We start from the raw sequence: 13,942 nt of genomic DNA, 5'->3' as shown, positions 1-13,942 counted from the left end.
AAAATCTGAAAAGAACCAAAGGAAAAAGAGACACATTCCGTTCAATGTCACAAAGAGACTGATGGCTGACTTTTCAATAGAAACTATGGAGGGGTCCCTGGGTGGCTCAGTCAGTTAGGTTTAGCATCTGACTTCAGCTCAGGTCATGATCTTCCTGTTCATGAGTTCAAGCCCTGCATCAGGTTCTGTGCTGACAGTTCAGAGACTGAAGCCTGCTTCAGATTCTGTGTCTTCATCTCTCTCTCTGCCCCTCCTCTGCTCTCTCTCTCTCTCTCAAAAATAAATAAACATTAAAAATAATAATAATAAAAACATAGAAACTATGGAAGCCAGAAGATAATGCTTTAACATCATTAGACCTGAAAGAAAAATGCAACACTGAATAAAATTATATCAAGTGAAAATGTACTTCAAAAGTTAAGCCCAAAATAAAGATATTTTCCAACAAAGTAACTTTGACTGAGTTTGGCTCTGGAAGCACCATAAGATTTACTAAAGGAAAATTTTCAGGCCAAAGGAAAAGAATCCTGGATGGAAATAGTAAACTATGGGAAGAAATGAGGAGCACTATAAAGAATAAATATGTATACAAGATTTTTTTTAATATCAACTTTTTAAAAGAAAAATTAGAAAAGATTATTGAGAATATAATGTAGGAGTCAAATGTTAGCTAGTGTCACACAGAACCAGAAGATCTAAATGAGATTAAACTATTGTAAGTTTCTTGAGTTATTTGTGAAATGGCAAAAATGCTAACCTACAAGATATATTGGGAAGCTAGGAAGGCACAATAATTTTCTAGGAAAAAAGACATAAGAAAATGAAGAATGTATAATAAGAAACTACTAGAGGAGAAACATGGAAAATAAATACTTCAAAAGAAGGTAAAAAAAAAAGGCATAAAAGAACAAAGCATAAATGGGAAAAATAGAAAAAATAACAAGTAGAAATAATTAAATGAACTATGTCAGTAATTTTATACATACATGGACTAAACACTCCAATCAAAAAGGAAAGATAAAATGGATTTTTTTAAAAACACAAGACTCAATTATAGGCCCTTTATAATAAATATATTTTAAAGTTTAATATATTTATCTGGGAGGAGTAAGGCAAAGGCTTTGAAGATTAAGTGCCCTGGGTTTGAATTCTAGCATCTAATTATAAACTGTTTGAACATAGGTAAGTTACATAACTTCTCTGAGCCTCAGTTCCCTTATCTATAATAAAAGAGCAATAATACTTATCTGAAAGGGTTTTTGTGGGAATGAAATAAAGTTAATGAGAAAAACCAGAACAGGCTAGAAAAGCCTCAATTAGTAATAGGTATTACTGTTACTGTCATCACCACCACCAATGATCCCAGTTTCTCTTAGGGAGGAGCTGTAATATTGTGGTTAATGGCTTGGGTGCTGGAATCACACTGGTTGGCTTTTAATTCCAGCACTGTCATTTATTAGCCACGTGACCTTGAGTAAGTACTTAAACTCCTACACCTTGGTTTTCTCACCTATAGAATGGGTACCTCTCAGAATTGTGAATACAAAAATGAGATCATCTATTAAGATACTCAACACATTGCCTGGAACATGAGTGCTCTCTACACAGCAGCTGGAGTGACCATTAAAACATAAATCAGATAACGTCAATCACTTGCTCAAAAGCTTTTCGTGTCTTCCCACTGCACACAGAGTAAAAGCCAAAGCTTTACAATCACCTACCAGGTCCACGAAGATCCATTACCTTTTCTGAACTCACCTACTAGCTACCCCCTCGTTTATGCCACTTATTTTACACACCTGTCTCCTTGCACTCCCTCAAATTAATCAGGTACGCTACCTTCTCAGGGCTATTGCACCAACAGAGTCCTCCTCCTGGAGAGTTCTTCCCTCTGCAATCTCCATCCCACCCCTCAGATCAGCATGGCTTGCTCCTTTACCATTTTTGGGTCTTGCTCAAATCCATTATTCAGTGAAGGTGTCTGGGACGACCCTATGTAAAATTGTACCTCACTATTTCACCACTTCCAGTCTTACTTCCTTGGTTTATGTTTTTCCTTAGAAGAAATCACCATTTAATTTTTTTTCTATTAAAATTCTTTATTAGTTTGTTGTATGTTTTCTCCCATTACAATATAAGCCCATGAAGGCAGGGATTTTTGTCTTTGACCCTTACTATGCCCTGTAGCACTTAGACATCTACCTGGCACATAGTAGGCACTTAAAAAATACTTATTCAGTAAAAGAATTTAAAAGTTAGGTGCGCCTCGGTGGCTCAGTCAGTTAAATGTCTGACTCTTGATTTCGGATAAGGTCATGATCTCATGGTTCATGAGATCGAACCCTGCGTGGGGCTCTGCGCTGACAGCCCAGAGCCTGCCTGGGATTCTCACTCTCTCCTGCTCTCTCTGTCCCTCCCCCACACGTGCACATGCACGAGCAGGCTCTCTCTCTCTCAAAATAAATGAACTTTTTTTCTTAGTGACCATTATTATTATTTGCTTGTCTGGTCATTTCTTCCTCCTCTTCCTTCTTTAGTAACCATTGGTGGTATGGAACTCGAGACACAACTGAGCTCAGCCATCCCTTCCTCAAGGGGTTCTCCCCTGAATTTCCCACATCAGTTCCTCCTGTTTTGCCTTCTCACAACATTGATCTCTGTTGTGTGGTTATTTGGTTTAAGTCTGTCTTTTCTACTAGACCTATATTGGTAGAGACCTTATCAATTAGTATACTTAGTACAGTTCTTGGCACGTAAAAAATACTCAACAAGTAAATAAATGAATGAATGGTCGGAATAAGCTCTTGCTTTATTTTGCCTATTGTAACGCTAATTTTACATGTTACTTAACCCCTCTGGCTGTGCTATGTTTAGTTTTTGTTCATGGTTAACAAGCTTTGGCATTTTTAATGTGCCATTTCCTTGTTGACACTGAACTGTGTAACTTAAACTAAGCTGTGTTCTGGTAGGTATTCACAAATATTTTTCATTGATTTGTATTCAGAGTAAAAGATGAAAGAGCAATAGGTTGCCAGTTAGCAAAAATTCATTTACTCTTGTTCAGATCTGCGAAAGCATCCAATTAATATTATGCATGAATATTTCACAATAGAAGAATCCTGGAAGTTAGTCTAGTAATAAAAAGAACAAAGTGAAGATAGATGCATTCTTCTTTTTTGGGATGGAGAGATTATGGCAACCCGTAGTGCAGGCAAGAGGAAGGAACGGTCATTTATTGGGAGCCTGTCATATGCCACATTCCATGCAAGATACTTTGTATTTATGATCCCATTTGGTCCAAACCACGAGTGTGGTGGAGGTGAAAAAATGCCAGCAAGTGCAGACATGTATGCACGTGTGCTCTTATGCAACCATATTTGTAGGTATTTGAAATTAACAGGCTCTAGTCCTGTCTCTGCTTCATATTAGCTGCTCAAGCTTGAGCAGGTCACTTCATGCCACTGAGCTTTGGTTTCCACATTTGTAAAGTGTGGATCATAAGGCCTATCTCACAGAGCTGGTATTAAGATCAAATAAAATAATGGATATGAACATTCTTTGAAATATCGAAAGCGTGTGTGTGTGTGTGTGTGTGTGTGCCTGCGTGGTGTTATAAGGATCAAAGCAATAATGTCACCCTTTGGATATCAAAATATATTTTCATTTTCCCTGGTGAAAGCTAGATGTGGGGTAAAGTCATATTGTATCAGCTTATTAACTGTTCACTTATTGCAACTCAATCTAATAAACATATTAAGCACTTGTGATGTGCCAGACTCCGTAAAGCCAAGAAGAATAAAATGAACTAAGCATGATCCTGCCTCAAGGAGTTCACACTTGAAAGGAGGAAGCATACAGGTATAAAAATAACTATAAGATGCAAGGCAGAATATGCATAATTATATATATATTAGGGAATTACACCTAGTAACCTATACAATAAATATATATTGAATAACAGCTGTGGGCCAGGCACTGTTCTAGAACCCAACAAAACAGTAGAGAAGAACATTTTTTTAAATAACTGGTTTTCATGGGGCTTACATTCTAATGTGCAAAAAGGGAGAATAATCTCATAACCCACAGGATAAACAAACCAATCTGAGTTAACTGCTGTGCTGCAAATAAAATAGGGTAACGTGATAATGAGTTCTGAATGAGCAGCGGTCAGCTAAGGTTTCTGTTATCTGAGCTGAGGCCAGTATGACACCGAGGCAGCTTGGAGGAGAGCTTCTGAGAGAGAATTCCCCCTAGCATGCATGAAGCACAAGAGCCCGGAGTCTGTGGGCGCAAGGCTCGGAAAGAAGGCACCATGTGAAAGCGTGCTCTGACAAAATGTGAGGAAGTGAGTGAGCTGAGAGCCCAGCAAGGGTGGATGGGGCCAGACCACATTTTGCTCTTGTGTAAAGAACTGGGGGGATCTAAGTGAAGCACAGTGGGGAGCCAAGGAAGCCAAGAAAGAAAGGAGATGTGATCTGATTTACATTTTAAAAAGAGCAATCTGGTTGCTATGTGGAGTGGGTAGGCTGCATCGAAGAGAGAGGGAATCCAGGAAGACCAGAAGAGATGCTATTTTTGCAATCCAGGTGAAGGATAAGCAATAGTGACTTGTAAGTAAGCTAGAAGCCAGCTAGATGTGGGGAGAGGGACAGATGCAGGATATATTTTGGCGGTAAGCCAACAAGAATTTGAAGAGGAAAAAGGTTGTTTCTAAAAGAAGGCCTCAGTGTCTATCTTTAGTTCGAAATCCTTTTATGTCAAACAATAAATTAATTCTATAAATATACCTAATGTACATGTAAGCTACTATTAAAGTTCTTTGGCTTTTTAAGGGTAGTACATGCTTATTAAAGAATTGCAAAAAAAGAGAAGAGCAACAATTAAGAAAAACTATATGCTATATATAATATAAAACATGCTGTATACATATCTAAGACTAGAATGCCTACATTTTTCCCCGGAAATACGATTTGATCTTGTGTTTCTGAGGTGGTTGTGCTATATCAGATTGTGCCCCCCCCACCCCCCACCCCCCGCTTTTTTTCTGTAGCATCTTTTGAAAACTGCAAAGTTTCCCAACATCAACACAAACACCAGATGTGGACATTGCTTCATGTAAGGGAGATAACTTCCACCCACTGGGGCAACGGGACTGGGAATGCCCAGTTATCTTAGCGCGTCAGGGGCTGGATGGAGCACAAGTCCATCTCACCAAGGCCTGAAATACAATGCAATCAGACAGGTTGCTGTAAACCCATTCCCTTCCGTGCTTGGACGGGGGTGGAGGGAGGGTGCAGCTATTTACAGCAACAACTGTCTGAGCGAAGACTGCGTAATGCAGTCCCTTGGTGTGAGCGCCACCCCCCATCCCCCGCCCCGCAACTCCCAGTGTAAACCCTAGGGATTCCGTGGAGGTAAGGAATGGATGGGAGTGAGTCGTTGCGGGGCAGGCCAGGGAAGGAATACTGTAGAGAGCCGTGGGGCCACCGGGGCAGGAGGTATGTTCCCACTCCCCATCTCGTGCACCCGCTGGCCGGATGCAGCCTCCCGGAGCCCGCGGGGCTGAAATGAGGCATGCATCAGCTCCCTGCAGCATCCTCTCCCCTACGGCGCGCAGTAATGGATCTGTGCGTCCTAAAAGAGGAAGATAATGCCGGGTTTAGCGTATAAATAGCTGGTTGTACGCTCGCCCTGCGAAGCATTGATTGAGAGAGCCAAGCTGACTATTGATCTAATTTTAACTTACATTTTAGCACGCACCCTCTCCGCCTCCCTGCCGTTGTTCGGGGCGGTGGAGCTCGGGGCACCATCGTCTCCTGCGACCGCCAGAGGGCGGGCCACTCGTGTCCCCGCCGCCCTGCCCGTCTGGCCTGTGTTTACGCAGACACACAATGCCGGCCTTTATTGGGTCTGAAAAATAGGAGTTTGATTTTTCTGCGCCGGGATGACCTCATCACTCATGCAAGTCAGAGGGAAACGGGGAATTGGATGACAGGCAGTTAGGAAAATAAAGGTTGCATTTCACCCCCTCCCACGTCACCACCTACACAGAGCGCTAGGGATGTGCTTCTGATTTTAAAACCACTTTGCGGAAGCCGGGAAGCGGAGGAGGGCGGTAGGAGTGGAATGTTAAATTCCTCTTGGTACCCTGCCACCGGGTGTGCTGAGGCTTCTGTTTAGGTTAGTGTCACCTATTGACCACCTCCAGGGTCTCAGTATTGAACTGTCACCAAATGCCAGGGGACCAACACTCTCTAGGAAAGAGTGGCATGCCTTTAAAATTTTATTAGTTATTGCAAACATGATTCATCTGGCCAAGGTATATAAATAATGGTCATCAGCAGTTTTATACTGACTGCTAGCTTGGAAATTTCAGATCTGCTTATGACTTCAAATGAATAGTGTGGAAAGTGAAGCTTATCTACATTTTTGTCGCCACCTTTTGGGACCACAAACTATTGTAGGGCAACCTATATGTGGTTAAGAAGGGAAACAGAAGACTGGAAAAGATGCCTCCCCATAAATTCCCCAGACCTAGAACTCTGCATTTGGACTTTCCTTCTGGGGTTGAGTGAAACATATCAGGAGAAGCTGAAACATATCAATAGAAGCTGATGTTTGTGTCAGGCATTCTACTAACCATTTTACATTTGTTGCCTCATTAAATCCTTAAGACAACCAATCAGTTAACTTCTGTTATTATCCCCATTCTACAGTTGAAGAAATTGAGGTGAAGTCAGGTAGCTAGAAAAGAGCAGCCTCAATAGTGAGTGACCACAGAGCCCTCACTCTTGATCACCATGCTACATGCCTTGAAGACATGCCTATTACTGGCAAAGTCTTAAACTTTCTGCATCTCTAAGCACAGGAGGCCATGTGTGAATACAGGATGGCAATTCTCAAGTAGGCAGCTAGGCCAAACCAAAAGCCTCTTCGTAGGGTGAGCTCTTGAAAAAGTGAAAAATGTACAAAGAAATTCTCATCTGAAGCGTTGTTCCTGACAGTAGCTTATAAGCTGGAAATAAAGTGACCAGAAAAAGGAAACTTTCATAAAGGGCCCTCACTTGGCCAGTCATTCAGCAAGTATTTGCTTCCAGTGGCCAGGCCATAGTGGTGGGCACTGGGATACTATAAGGAAGAATATAGACATGGTGCATCACCTCATGGGAACTCCTGAGAGAGGAGGTCATAAATAAGTGAACAATAAAACCCATAATTGTGATTTGCGATGATTGTAAAAGGGACATGATTTATTTGGGGAGGGGAAGATAAGGCAGGCCTGTCTGAGGAAATGACATTCCAGCACGGAGCTACGTGGAGAGCAGGAATTAGCCAGGCAGAGGATGGGAATGAGCACACCACAGACAGACAGGGAAGGCTTTGAGGAGGAGCTGGTGATGAATGGGAGAGAACTCTGTAGAGCTCACAGAGGGTCTTGTAAACCCGAGTGAGGATTTCAGACATCATCTTAAGTGCCATGGGAAGGAAGAAAGACCCCTTGATGAGTTTTAAGCTTGAGAGTAAAGTGATTTGATTTACATTTTAGGAAGATTACTTTGTGATGGGAAGAATGGGTGGGAGATAGGACAAGGGCATGGGCATGGGGACGCCATCAGGAAGTTAGTACAGTAGCTCAGGGGAGAGATGACAGCAACTTGGATGAGGGCTGCCATATTGAAGACAGAGAGAAGTGTATGACCTATTTGCGAGTTTCGTGATGGCTGGATCCCTCAGGAGAACTGAGGAATAGCGAGGGGTCAGACACCTCTCCCAGTGTCTGGCTTGAGGCACCGAATTGAATGAGGCATCCTTAACACATCCAACAGACCCTAAAAGAGGAGCAAGCTGGGCCAACTATTGGCTTAACGAGTCTTTCTTATGTGAAGAGTAAAGGCTGCTGTCCATCCAGACAGAAAGGAGACTTCAAAAGGAAGCTTTGGGTGGTTGGTCACTTCCTCATGGAAATGACCTTTTTGTTGTTACCTCCACAGTCAAAAAGATAAGTATTAATATCATTGTGAGTAAAATCGAATAAGAAAACAAGGAGGCCGTCATATATGTTTTTGCTTTGTTATAAAACTGGGAGTGCATGAGCTCCAAAGGAACCAGAAGAACCAACCAGCAGCAACTCTTGGCTGGAAAAGGATCTGCAGGGCTAGTCAGCAGCCCTGCGGTTCACAGGCCCACATATGAGGAGAATCATGGAGCATCCGAGTTAGAAAAGATCACATTAACACCCATTAGGAAACTAAAGACAGAGAGATGAAGTGACTTGTCCAAGATCACACAGCAAATCTGTAAGTGAACAGGGGAAAAAAATAGGTCTTCTGATTCTTTCCTATGTGGCTCTTACTTTCAGCAGTTAAGACTTTCTCTTAGACACACAAGCCTCTTCATAAGGAGATTTCTGGACTGTTGTTACACTTCCATCCAAATTCCATGAGAAATGCCTGTCCCAGAGTCTTCCTACCATTCTGCAATTCTCCAGATCAAGAACCCCAACTTCCCACCTCAGAGTTTGGCATCTGGCCAGGCAGTGCTGCCTGAAATACCAGCTCCTGGCAACAGATCATTCTTCCCTGTGTCAGAAGAGATGGATAGATTATTTCCTTCCTTCAGAGTGCTGGTAGGATGCACTCTCGCCTTTGTGGGAGGCTCCCAATTATAAAGGAAGAATGGATCACCTGCTATGCACAGACCTTTTACCTACAGAGTTCTGTTAAGTTAATGAAGTAAACACTAGCTGTTCCTCTCCTTCCCCATTCTATTTTCTTGTCTTCCTTTATTTGAAAATGTTAGAATTGGACCGGAACTGAAAATCATTATCTTATGCCAAAGAAGCCCTTCTGCTTTAGAGTCATGGATGTGTCTGTTTTTTTTCCTATTGTGTGTGGAAATGTGAGATGCAATCAATTGACCAACAACTTGGACTTATCAGGAGTAGAAATATGATTAAAGTTGCTACTACCAATTTAAAACAAGGAAGATGAAAATGGTTTAAATCCATCTATCACACCATTTTGAAATAAAGATTTTCACAGTTATGATTAGTGGGGGTATTTAATAATTATGAATCTTAGGTGTTAGGTATAAATAGTCCTCACTGCTCAAATTCTCTATTTCCTTTTATTTTTTTAAAGATATTTTTATTATGGTGAAACTTACATAACATAAAATTGACCATTTTAAAGTGTACAATCCAGTGGCATTGAGTTCATTTAAATTGTTGTGTAACTACTTCCTCTGTCTATACCCAAAACATTTTCATCACTGCAAAGAAAACTATGTTCATTGTATTCTTGAACAATATGGTAGACCAAAAAAGCCCTGAAGTCTCCTCTGAGGAATTATTAAGTCACTCTGATTTGACCCTGGGAAAATCACCAATCATTTCTCAGCCTCAGTTCCATCATTCAGAAAATAGAGGAGTTGGGTTAAGATGACTGATTCCTTTTAATCTCTTCAGGTGGCAAATATTTATGTGTTTATAAATCTTGTTCCCCCAATTTTATTGAGCTATAATTGACATGCAGAGCTGTGTACGTTTAAGGTGTATAGCATAATGCTTTCAAGCAGTAAATACTATTGTTTATATTTACACAACGTCCTTCTGAAATATTTAATTTCCAGAATTATCACAGTCTCTATTACAAGGACAGTAATATTTAATGTCAGTAATTTTCTAAAGAAGACTGCATTCCAAACTGTGATTTTCAGAAAAGCATCTGATGGCATTTCTCAGCAGAGATTGACATTTATGCAAGAGCAAATAGCCATAATGATTTCTCAAATAAACAGCGGGGTAAAAACAATGGCATGAGGAAATAGTTATGAATCGTTCCTACAATATAGAGTTTAATCAGAGAACTATCCGTAGTTTAATCAATTCACTTAAATGCTAAACACTCCTTTAGTATTCAGTCACAGCCCCTTGAAACAATTCTTCCCATGTTGACTAAAGGAGGTTTAATTTTTAAATTTATACTTGTCTGCATTTTTTTTTTCAACGTTTATTTATTTTTGGGACAGAGAGAGACAGAGCATGAACGGGGGAGGGGCAGAGAGAGAGGGAGACACAGAATCAGAAACAGGCTCCAGGCTCCGAGCCATCAGCCCAGAGCCCGACGCTGGGCTCGAACTCCCGGACCACGAGATCGTGACCTGGCTGAAGTCGGACGCTTAACCGACTGCGCCACCCAGGCGCCCCTTGTCTGCATTTTTAATTATTTCTACATTGCATGTATGTGATTTTTTTAAGAGCGAGAGAGAGCATGCATATGCACATGTGAGCGACAGAGGGGCAGAGGGAGAGGGAGAGAATCTTAAGCAGTCCCCACGCTCAGTGTAGAGCCTGACACGGGCTCACTCTAGCTCAAGACCGTGAGATCATGACCTGAACCGAAATCAAGAGTTGGACGCTTAGCCAACTGAACCTATATGTGACTTTTATCAAGAGAAAAAAGCAAAAGCATTAAAGAAAATTCATCCCATATAAAAAAAGACCACCTCAAAATCAGAAGATTGTTGCCTAATGGAAAGATGCTCCTTTGATATTAATTTCCAACAAAAGTCATTTGGGGCAAAATGCATGTAAAAGCAGGGAGGGCCAGCCATATAAACAACAGGAAGAGCTTGAGAGTTGGGAATACTTTAATCAGGCTGCCTGCCCTTCAGTAGGAAAAAAAAAAAAAGCTTATTCTTTGAAAAATCAGTTATTTGGAATTTGCCCACCAACATACACACTGAAATGACACTGCTTTGAGTTATTTCTCCAGTAGATGTGGGGCTTTTGCTGGCCCTGAACAGAGGCATTAAATTGAGGGATGTCTGTCTGGCAGTAGGCATCCAGTTTGTAACTATGAAATCCAGTTAACTGTCCTAATTAGGTTTATGGTCCATGGCCTTGACCTCATTAGGAGACAGGGACTCTTAACTGCTCACCAGCAAGCAAGAACATTCATAACGCAAGGTGCAAAGGAAAAGGACAACTCAACAGTGTGTAAGCAGACTTTTCCCATCCAGATACGAGCCAGGCATGCCAATTTCCTTCTGGAAGTCATAAGCAAATGAATTTTTAAGAACAACTCTCCGAATAAACAAATAGAAGCATTTTTCCCCCTGCTTTTCATGCTGCTTATCTGGCCTTGGCAAGCTGTTCATTGATGAGAAAACATTTCTTTAACCACAAGGTTTTCAGGAGGTTCTATTCTTTTCCTGGCCAGCTCGGTAGCCCCTGACATGCTCAAGCATAAACGGGGTGCTTTCGCCACCTCTCCCTGCTGTGCACACTTGTCTTGACTGTTTTTGGTAGGGAAATCAATTCGGCGTCTTAATGCTAATTAAGGAAGGAAGACTGGGACTGAAAATGTTTAAAAACTTTTTTCTGTTGTATTTAGACAAAAACACCTTCCCCACTCTTCAGTCACTTGAATTACCACCCCTTTTTATTCTTTAAGTCTGGAGCTGTGGTTCCCAATGCTTGTCCTGCAGAAACCCCACATAGGCATGTGCTATCCACTCCCGGGATACAGATAAAATGGTCTGGGGATTTCCTGCCTTCCTCTTCCTCTCCTGCTTCTGTCCCTCTCTGAAAGCACATTGGAATGGGTGGGAACATGGGTGACCTTAGTACAAGGATAATCTTACATCCCCTCCAGTTTACCTGAGAAGTACCCTGTTTGCAAATCACAGAACGTTCTTACTTGTAACAAATTGCCTGTGGCAAACTTCACAACTGACTGGAACAGTATGTCACAACACTGTGCTTGGGAATTAGAGCCGTAATCTACTCCCACTTTCAAGATGACGCGAGGGACAGTCTATAGGATGTTGCCCCAGAGGGCTCCGAGACTGAAAGCACAATATTTCATGTTCAGAGCAGAAGTTTCTCCATGGGTCAGTGTTTAATCTGTCGTAGAGAAAATAAACTCTGTAAGATCTGTTGCAAATTAACAGAAATACAATGTGCAGAGATACTAAAACAGCCCAGGTTACGTTGATACATATCAATACAGAGAAAATGCATTGATCAAAGCACTTACCTTTCTTATGACAGAATTTCCTCTTTTTTAAAATGGAAGGAATAATAGTACTTATTACCTCTTAGGACTATTAGTAGCGGTAAAGTAATGTAAATGCTGCCTGCTGTATAATAATCTCTCAGTAAAGGTTAACGTCATTGCTATTACTATCATTATGTGGACATGGTCATTTTTGTGTTAAACTGAGGGTAAACGCCAATGCTGCTAGTGTTGCTAATTTTACTAGCACTGAATTCATCCTAAATATGACATAATAATGAAAGGAAGATAGGTTTATGACCATTTCTTTTAGCCAGCTTGGATCATCATTGAGCCAGAATAGAAGTACGGATAAATAGAAAAATAGCTTTTAAAAATGGTTAAATTCTAAAGGAAGTACAAATTGGTATGAACCTTCTAAAGGGTGTTAAAAGCCTTAAAATGTGAAGATTCTATGTGAATATTCTATGTCCCAGCAATTCCTTAACTGTGAATTTATTTTGTGGAAATAATTAGAGATGTGTGAAAAGATACATGTGCAAGATTCTTCATCAAATTTATTTATAACCCTGGAAAACTGGGAGAGCCTTAATGTCCAACAATAAGCTACTAGTTAAGTAAAATATGTACATTTATATGAAGGAGTGCAGCATAGACACTAAAAATTATGTTGTATAAGACTATATAATCACAGGAACAAATGTTCCTGATATACAGCCCAGTGAAAATAGCAGGTACAAAATGGTATATTATAAAAATACTATTCATATACAAATATAACAATTGGACTGAGGTGTACCAATGCAAATATTTTTTAAATGAAGCTTGCCATGTTCTCAAAACTTCTTTATCTTCCCATACACCCAGAGCATCCATCTTTCTTTTTGCCTATTCTTGTTTAAACCTTAGTCTAGTCTGTTGATTTTTATAATCTAACCTGGTTATTAAAGTCTTAGGCCCTTTCGGTTGAATGTTCTGTAAAAATTCAATATTATTAGCTGTCACTGTTCATAGTTTCAAGCTTCCTGTCTCTGAATTAACACGGTCTACCCGACTATCTCCAACTCTGAGCATAGCAGAGAAGAAAGAGAAATCCTCTTTTTGTGTTTGCCTGAGAGCGTGAGTGGTGAGCAGATGACCTGGTCCCAATCTGATGTCACTTAATTTTTGTGGCATCTGCTGCTCGGGAGTCTCAGTATAAATGATACGTGCGGTTTCCTGAGAACACATTTTGTCTCACACCAATCTCCTCAGGGAGCACTCCTTGCTCATAGAGGACGGCTGTGTGTTCCCTTGACCCCCAGCAAAAGGCTTTACTCCTGTGTGCTAATCTGTGTTTCCATCAGGCATTGTGGTCTTTTCCTGTGCCTTCTGAGAGTCGCAGAGAACTGAGAAAGGTGTGCCCCCTTCCTCCTCTCTCTTCCAGGCACACTACAAAATCTCTTCGAGCCCCACTGGCATAGATTACTCCACAGAGCCTCTGCCTTCTGAAATCACCTGAAGAGCAGGAACCCTCAATCCACAAAGACATATTAAGTAGCTCCCTTGCTCCCTGGGGTGGTGACGGTTGTCGTATGGATGGGATAGGATGGTGGAAGGGTAATAGAGCAGGAGAAGTCAACTTGTCATTGCTACAGGACCTCAGAAGAGCACCATCAGAATTCCTGCCAGGACTCCCTCTATTCAGAAAAAATTATTAAAGTATATGTACATAAGATAAAACGCTTCATTGTAAATATAGATTTGGATAAATATTAACAAATGCCTCCCCTCATGCAATTAGCACACTCAAGATGTAGAACATTTTCATATGTCCAAAAAGTCTCCTCTTGCCTCTTTAAAGTCAATTCTTCATCTTGGCAACGGCTGATTTGCTTTTTATTCCTTGAGATTTGTTAGAATTTCATATAAGTGGTATAATT

General features: G+C 40.9%; 1 long non-coding RNA gene across 1 annotated transcript in view; it reads right to left on the bottom strand.

The window, feature by feature from the left end:
* Positions 1 to 6,057, bottom strand: part of LOC111562215 — a 31,052-nt gene extending 24,995 nt beyond the window's left edge. Inside the window, exon 1 of the long non-coding RNA XR_002745249.2 lies at positions 5,747 to 6,057. This is a non-coding gene — a long non-coding RNA (uncharacterized LOC111562215). The remainder of the gene's footprint in view (positions 1 to 5,746) is intronic.
* Positions 6,058 to 13,942: the final 7,885 nt, after the last annotated feature.

The sequence above is a fragment of the Felis catus genome, chromosome C2, assembly GCF_018350175.1.
Source record: "Felis catus isolate Fca126 chromosome C2, F.catus_Fca126_mat1.0, whole genome shotgun sequence".
Classification (NCBI taxonomy): Eukaryota; Metazoa; Chordata; class Mammalia; order Carnivora; family Felidae; genus Felis; species Felis catus.
Note: the sequence above shows the minus strand (reverse complement) of the source record. Positions and strands in the feature narration are given on the sequence as shown.